The sequence below is a fragment of the Eleginops maclovinus genome, chromosome 12 (genome assembly GCF_036324505.1).
Source record: "Eleginops maclovinus isolate JMC-PN-2008 ecotype Puerto Natales chromosome 12, JC_Emac_rtc_rv5, whole genome shotgun sequence".
Taxonomy (NCBI): domain Eukaryota; kingdom Metazoa; phylum Chordata; class Actinopteri; order Perciformes; family Eleginopidae; genus Eleginops; species Eleginops maclovinus.
In genome coordinates, this window is record NC_086360.1 from 2,253,546 (window position 1) to 2,262,123 (window position 8,578).

General features: G+C 47.8%; 1 long non-coding RNA gene across 1 annotated transcript; it reads right to left on the bottom strand.

The window, feature by feature from the left end:
* Positions 1–7,185: 7,185 nt before the first annotated feature.
* Positions 7,186–8,354, bottom strand: LOC134873364 (uncharacterized). The gene is made up of 3 exons (XR_010166949.1): positions 8,204–8,354; positions 7,713–7,808; positions 7,186–7,271 (listed from the first exon to the last, which is right to left on the bottom strand). It is a non-coding gene; the product is annotated as an uncharacterized LOC134873364 (long non-coding RNA).
* Between the last annotated feature and the right edge of the window lie 224 nt (positions 8,355–8,578).

An 8,578-nucleotide genomic window follows, 5' to 3' on the forward strand; every position in this document is an offset into this window, starting at 1 on the left:
GCGTCAAAAATGGAACCAGGAGAAGAGTTTTATTCTTGGTCATGGTTGCGGACTCCACAGCACCACGCGGGTCATGGATGCTAGGAAGAGTCCTGGAAACCTTCCCTGATAAGAGAGGTCTGGGACGTGTGGTTCCTTTGAAGACAAACATCATTGAACGACCCATAACTAAAATATGCTTGCTTAATGAAGCTAAAGAGTAATTGGTTCCCATTTAAAATGGGCTATATATATATTATTTTATTTTTTTCTCTGTATTTATGGCTCATTTGAATTTGGTGTAATTGCTCTGGCAGACACAATTAGGGGCTGGAGTGTATGAGCCATATTCATTTTGCATTATTTCATGTAATTTTGCCCTGTACCACTAGGGGGCTGTATTTGCTGTGTGGCTCAGCTGACCTGGGGTCAGCCAAGTTAGGCCATTTAACCTAGAGAAACCCAGACACAGGTGTTGCTGATTTGGGAAGCAAACAGTTTATGCGCCTATGTGCCTTTGTGGTTTTGATGTGGTGCGCAATTTGGTTTGTTGTTTTGGTTACATGTATTATGAGTTAAAGTTATTGCCGCTGATTCACATACATTCCCTGTTCCCTTCCGTTCTTGCATGTTGGTTGACAAACCTCACTATTATAACTGTTTTCTCCTCTATGTTAGTAGCGCGACCATGGGTGCACACTTGGCCGTTCTCGTTGCATTTAATCATACATTTACACAAACCTGATTTTAGACCGACATTTCCTGAAGTGTGGGAGGCATATGCACCACCGTCTCCTCTTCCGGCAAGAGTGGCTGGCAAGACGGGGCGCACCATTTCTCCCGTTTAAGTAGTGAATTCTCGCGCGCTTGCGAGATTAATCTATTGGTGGTATGAGAAAGTTAAGCCCAGTGGGAGGGGCTATACAGTTAAAAGGGGCTGTTTTGGCCTGGGATGACGGGTTCAGTCTGGGGAAGCTACAGAGCAGGTAGCACCTGTAAGACCCAGTGAGAGTTGTTTTGAGAGTTATTGTATGTCAGAGTTATTGATGAACTCCATTTGTGGTGAATACTTGTGTTACATGGTAAACTATTTATGTTTCCAGTCTTTTTCCACTATTTTCATTTTGTTGTAAATAGTTGTTTTTCACTTTGGGAGACCGGCAAAATAAACATCACTACTTCTCCGACTATGCCTGTGTTTGTGGAGGTATGAAATAGAACCCCGCTACATATTGTGGCAGTGGTGGGATGGCTAGTCGGGGAAAGACAAACCGCCTCCCAAAGCAGCGCACAGGATTGCGTTCCCAGCAGCGACCGCAGTATGAAGGAATAGCAACCGCCAATGCAGACCTGGCTTGGGAAACAGCTCTATCATCAGAGGACAACGATGAGGAGGACGGGTTTTGGGTGCCTCCAGCAGATCCTACGGCAGCAGCGACAATTGGTCCAGGTGGAGAGCTACTGACATTGATGAGAGACTTTTTGGCAGGTCAGGAAAGAAGGGAGGAGGGTCTGTTGACAGAGCTCCGAGGTCTGAGGGCTTCTCTCCCGTTGACTGACCACCTGCCTCAACCTGCCACCCAGCCACCTCAAAATGTGGTCCAAGTGTCGCATACTCCCCACTTGCCAGTCACTGCTGAGACCGCAAGCACAGTGACTGCAAGTGGCCCAAGACTTTACCTACCAACACCGGCACCCAGGCGTGTGCAGCAGTATACCCCATCACCGGCACCTTCTCTCCCGTTTCCAGACGCTAGCGGCAGACCTGAGCAGCCAAGACCAGAGTGGAGGCACTATGCTGAGCCAAAGATTCCGCCATACCAGTTGGGTGAGGACATTGAAAACTATTTGTTGCGTTTTGAGCGCATTGCCAAAACATGGAAATGGCCAGAGAGTGAGTGGGCATGCCGGCTCGTTCCCCTGCTGGCGTGGAAGGCATTGGAGGCCTACACCACGATGGACGAGGAGAGAGCCCACTCATATACAGACCTAAAAGCAGCGCTGCTGATCAAATTTGACATTTCCCCAGAGACATACCGGCAGCAGTTCCGGTCTGCTACGTTACCACAAGGCGAGAACCCCATCGAGACCTACCACCGCCTGAAGGGCCTCTACGGGCGCTGGATTCGGCCAGGGCAACACACCAAGGAGGAGATTGGTGAGGCCATCATCTTGGAGCAGTTACTCCGGCTACTTCCCTATGAGGTGAGGACCTGGGTGAAGGAGCATGAGCCAGCAGAGGGCCTTGCAGCTGCCAAGCTGGCTCTACAGTACCTCAATGCTCGCAGAGGAGGACCAGCTATACGCTCCACCAGTGCAGCACCCCGACCAACACTCCAGCCGACTCAGCCCAGGCCAACAAGGAGAGAGTATGGCCAGGAGTTTCCAGGTAACACCAGTACTGCCCCAAACCAACGAGCATCCGGTAAGGACTTGGTTTGTTATTATTGCCAGCAGCCGGGCCACAAAGCTGCTGTGTGTCCAGTCCGCAGAGCAAAGGTCACAGGCGCTTGCTATGCACCCCGGGCAGAGGTGGGGCCCACGGGGGAAATGGAAGCAAGAGTTCAGCGCTATAAGACTGTCATTGTTAATGGTCAGCAGGTTACTGCTATGTTGGACACTGGTAGCTTCATGTCGCTGGTTAAACACAGTCTAGTGCCAGTAGGCAGAGTGGATTACAGCAGACAGGCGGACATTTTGTGTGTTCATGGGGATAAGCATCCTTATCCCAAAGCGGACTTAACGGTGACCATTGATGAGTAGCCTTACCTGTAGACTGTTGGTGTGGTAAAGAACTTGCAAGTAGATGCTATCCTGGGATGGGACTTACCAGTACTTCTGGACTTACTGCACAAAGAAGAACTGCCAGAGGAAACTGACTCTGGGGGGAAGGTCAATGTGAATGTTTACTGTCCTGTGACCACTCGAGCCCAAGCGAAAGCTGGTGTCCAACCACTCCCAGACCTTGACAGTAGTCTGTGTGAGGGTGGCACTAAGGGGCCAAAAAAAATCCAGTCGTCAACGCCGCTTTGAGAAGCAGCTAAGGCCAACGGTACCTGAGATAAAATAATAAAATGTACCTGAAAATATTTCTGTGTTGCAAAGGGGGGATGAAACGTTGAAACCTTTGTTTGTGAAAATGGGGAATCAGACAAATGGGAACTGTGTGGCAAGGGAGAGGTTGATTGTTGATAAAGATGTGTTGTACACAGTTGAGGATGACCATAGACGCCTTGTAGTCCCTGCTAGCTGTAGAGCACTTGTCATGCACCTAGCACACACACTCCCATGGGCCGGACACCTAGGCCGCCACAAAACCTATATTCGCATCAGTTCACGTTTTTATTGGCCCTCCATGTACACCGACATTCAGAAATATTGCAGCACATGCCCCACATGTCAGAAAACTGCTACTGCTCGCAAGTCCGACCGGGCTTTTCTGCAGCCACTTCCTGTCATTTCTGTTCCATTCCGCAGGATCGCTATGGACATTGTGGGCCCTCTGGTGAAAAGCAGTGGTGGTCACCAGTACATCTTGGTGGTGTGTGATTATGCCACCGGTTTCCGAGAAGCCTTTCCCCTGCGCACCATCACCGCACCCGCTGTTCTGCGTGCTTTGGTACAGCTGTTCTCCAGAGTGGGGATTCCGGACGAGATCCTGACGGACCAAGGGACCAATTTCACCTCCAGGTTAATGCAGCTGTTCCATAAACAACTGGGCATCTCAGCAATCAAGACCACGCCATACCATCCACAGACTGACGGTCTTGTTGAAAGATTCAATCAGACGCTGAAGAGGATGCTCCAGAAGTTTGTGGAGGACACTGGCAAGGACTGGGACCGATGGCTACCATTCCTGCTCTTCGCCTACCGAGAGGTTCCCCAGGCCTCAACAGGGTTCTCCCCATTCGAGCTGCTATATGGATGGGAGGTACAGGGACCGTTGGACCTGCTCCGAAAGGGATGGGAGGCCCCTTCGACCACTCCAAGTGACAGGGGGGTGGTACAGTTTGTTCTTGAGATGAGGGAGCGGCTGGCAAAATACAAGGAGGAGGCAGAGGTCAATCTGCGTGAGGCCCAGAAAACCCAGAAGACCTGGTATGACCAACAGGCTCGGCACCGTGAGTTCCAGCCTGGCCAAAGAGTCCTGTTGCTTCTCCCTTCTTCCACCAGCAAGCTCTTGGCAAAGTGGCAGGGGCCGTATGTCATCACCCGCAAGATGGGCTTGGTCACCTACGAGGTCCATCACCCAGAGAAGAGGAAAACAAAACAGACCTACCATGTGAACTTACTAAAAGAGTGGAAGGAGCGTCCAATCCAGGCTCCAGCAAAGGTTCTGCTGGTGAAGGAGGTGGATGTAGAAGAGGAGGTGGAGACGGGGTTGGAAAGTCTAACTACAACTGCCATTCCTGTGCTGGCACATCTTTCACCGGAGCAAGCTACGCAGCTCCTGCGGATCTTTCAGGATGTTCCATCACTTTTTGCTGCAAGTCCAGGTAAAACCACCATTGTTGAGCATGTCATTCGCCTGAAGGATGGACGACCAATCCGCCAACGGCCCTACCGGGTCCCACAACAGCTGGTGGAAAAACTGGAGAAAGAGGTGGCGGAGATGTTGAAGCTTGGGGTGATTGAGCATTCCAACTCAGAGTGGTGCAGTCCAGTGGTCATTGTCTTCAAAAAGGATGGGTCTCTCCGGATATGTATTGATTTCAGGAAGCTCAATGCCATCTCTGAGTTTGACGCCTACCCCATGCCAAGAATTGATGAATTGCTGGAGAAGATCGGAGCTGCCAAGTACATCACCACCCTCGATCTGTGTAAGGGATACTGGCAGGTGCCGCTGGAGGAGTCGTGCCGGCCATACACAGCGTTCAGAACACCAGCTGGACTTTTCCAGTTTACAGTGATGCCATTTGGACTGCATGGAGCCCCAGCCACCTTCCAGAGACTGATGAACAGAGTCCTCCAGGGTTGTGACAACTGCAGCGCAGCTTATCTGGATGATGTGGTGATCTTCAGCAACACATGGGCGGAGCATACCCATCACCTATCACTGGTCCTGGGAAGGATTCAGAAGGCTGGGTTGACACTCAACCCTTCCAAGTGTGAGTGCGCACGGCAGGAGACACGGTACCTGGGATACCAACTCGGAAGAGGAGAGGTGCGGCCGCAAGTGGATAAGGTGGACGCTATCCAAAACTGCCCTCGACCTCGCACCAAGAAGGAGGTAAGGTCCTTCCTGGGATTGGCTGGCTGGTACAGACGGTTCGTGCCCCAGTTTGCAACCATTGCAGCCCCACTCACAGCCCTGACCTGCAAGGAACAGAGGAACCCAGTAACCTGGTCAGACGACTGTGAAGCAGCCTTCTGCACCTTAAAACCCTACCTGTGTTCTTCCCCTGTCCTAAAGAGTCCGGACTTCAACCAACCATTTCTGGTACAGGTGGACGCCTCCACAGTCGGCCTTAGAGCAGTCCTGGCCCAAGGGGACCCTGGAGAGGAACATCCAATCCTGTACCTAAGCTGCAAGCTGCAGCCACGTGAGACCAGGTATTCTACGGTGGAACAAGAGGGCCTGGCCATAAAGTGGGCACTGGAAAGCCTGCAGTACTACTTGCTTGGGCGGGAGTTTGATCTGGAAACTGACCACAGAGCTCTCACCTGGATCAACTCCATGAAGGACCACAACAGCCGCCTTACCCGATGGTACCTCTCACTACAGCCTTTCAAGTTCACCATCCGACACCGATCGGGCAAGACCAATGTGGTGGCAGATTATCTTTCCAGGTTGCCGCACATCGCCAACCTAGGGGAGGAGGGGGATAATGTGACGGAGCGGCTCTGTCACTGACCGGCTCTGTCACATGCTGCAGCGCATACACACACACATACACGTTCACATTCACATACATTCCCTGTTCCCTTCCGTTCTTGCATGTTGGTTGACAAACCTCACTATTATAACTGTTTTCTCTTCTGTGTTAGTAGCGCGACCATGGGGGCACACTTGGCCGTTCTCGTTGCATTTAATCATACATTTACACAAACCTGATTTTAGACCGACATTTCCTGAAGTGTGGGAGGCATATGCACCACCGTCTCCTCTTCCGGCAAGAGTGGCTGGCAATACGGGGCGCACCATTTCTCCCGTTTAAGTAGTGAATTCTCGCGCGCTTGCGAGATTAATCTATTGGTGGTATGAGAAAGTTAAGCCCAGTGGGAGGGGCTATACAGTTAAAAGGGGCTGTTTTGGCCTGGGATGACGGGTTCAGTCTGGGGAAGCTACAGAGCAGGTAGCACCTGTAAGACCCAGTGAGAGTTGTTTTGAGAGTTATTGTATGTCAGTTATTGATGAACTCCATTTGTGGTGAATACTTGTGTTACATGGTAAACTATTTATGTTTCCAGTCTTTTTCCACTATTTTCATTTTGTTGTAAATAGTTGTTTTTCACTTTGGGAGACCGGCAAAATAAACATCACTACTTCTCCGACTATGCCTGTGTTTGTGGAGGTATGAAATAAAACCCCGCTACAATCTCTTCAAGGCAAAGCATACAAAGCATGAGAGGCCATCTGACAATGTAAAGATGAAAGGCATCATGGTACACTGTAAAAAAAAAAAATGTTGAGAAAACTCAAACTATCAAGGCCACATGATGCAAACAGACTTTTAAGTTTTCTCAACTTTTGACTAACTGTTGTTGACTTTACTAAGGTTTTAAAGTTTATACAAGAGTTCTGCCAACTTAGATGTTCTTGTTCACCTGAATATGATATTCTTGTGAGGCTAACAATGAAATTCTTGTTTGAATGCCAGGTATTTCTACTTTCAACAAACACAGATATTCTTGTTGAATAAACATAATTATTGAATCAGTGAGATATAACTTTGCCTTTATAAACCAAGGAAAATGTATGTTGCTGTAATTGTATTTAAGGAATGGTCAATAAATCAATGAATGGATCAAATAAAGGGCACACAGCTGAAAGTTAGCTGAAATCTTATTGATTCTTCTTGTAAAGCATAGGTTGTGAACAGTTCTACAAACATTTCTTTATGCGCCTGTGAACTGGCACTTCCACAAATTTTGTAAAGATATTATACAGCAAGAAAACTTAACTCGCCGTTGCATTAATACACTGCTGTACTAGGATCTACAAATGAAGTGCACAGATATAAATAAAGCCAATTGGACACATTTGGTGATATGGCGGCATTATCATCTTCAATGACGGCGAGGATGCCCACAGACACACCTCTGACCACTCTTTCTTCATGGTCAGTGTCCTGAGGAAAAGTAAAATATGCATGAATGAGTGCTATGGAAAATAAAAGACAAAATACATTTCTACTGATTGTAAATTTAGCTTTAGCACCATGCTACTGATTCTTACCATTCAGTTTGTGGAAGTTAAAATTGCAACTCAACTGCACGGCTGCCATCACCCAGCAACCTTGTTGTGCCAAGTTCTATAAAGAAGTATTTTCTGCCAAAGAACACCAGCCAACAATGGCCAGCTGTATCGGGTTGGCTTTTGCCCTATCAGCGGGCATATCTATTTTTTATTTTGGGTGAACTCATCCCACTTGGGTTCATGAGGTGAAAACATCTCTGGGCTCAAAATGAAACCTTCCATAAAGTGTATTATGCATAAAATGATTAGCATCAGCTATGACATCATAAAATGTTTAAGCTAAGTTTATTTCCTACAGTTACTATTAACTTACCAAACACTCCAGAAGAAACTTGGTTGTGTCTTCCCGGACAAAAATGGGCAGGCCTCTCAGTGCTGCTGTCTTTCCGTGAGACACAATGTCCGATGTCTAAGGAGTATCCAGTGGAAAACCCACAAACATATCAATTAGTTTAGTGTCGTAGTGAATTTATACAAAATCTGACTTTCTGTATAGTAATGAGGAGGATAATGCACAGGTCAGATCCCAGTAACATGCTTCAGTAAAAGACTAGCAAACAAAAACCAAAAAAACTACAATCTTGCAGACAATTTTATTTTCCACTTTTACAAATTAAGAATACTGTTATAGTTATTAAATTCCACCAACTAAGAACACCAAGCAATGACTTTCCATCAAAGTGTTTTTGCTCCTACAAATGTTAGGCGAAGGAGCATTTCATATTTTCAAACAGGGGAAAAAGGCTTTGGTGGACATGGCTCCTTATGCTTTTGCATGCTCTTAGATTCAGGCACTTCACTCACTTGTTCATCAAGCTTTTCGAGGAGGTCTTCCATCTTCTGTCCAAAAGCTCCCTTCCTAGCCCGGTACAGTTTCAGCAGGCAAGGCACATGTTTGTCAAGGGATGCACTGAAAGTCCCCAGGAGGTCTCTGCTGGTGATCCGATGAAATTCTTGAGATATCTGAACAACACAGAACAAGACAATGTCATTTGATTGTAACCCATCTTAAGGGGATAGTTTGGATGTTTTGAATTGGGGTTGTATGAAGTCACAGTCTTTAGGAGGAGATTTAAAAAAACTAAAATGGCATTACAATTTTGGGGACTGATGGGGGAAGTGTGGCGTAGTGTGTTGGAGGGGCCTGTAGTGGAGTGGTAAGGCAGGGTATAGTACAGT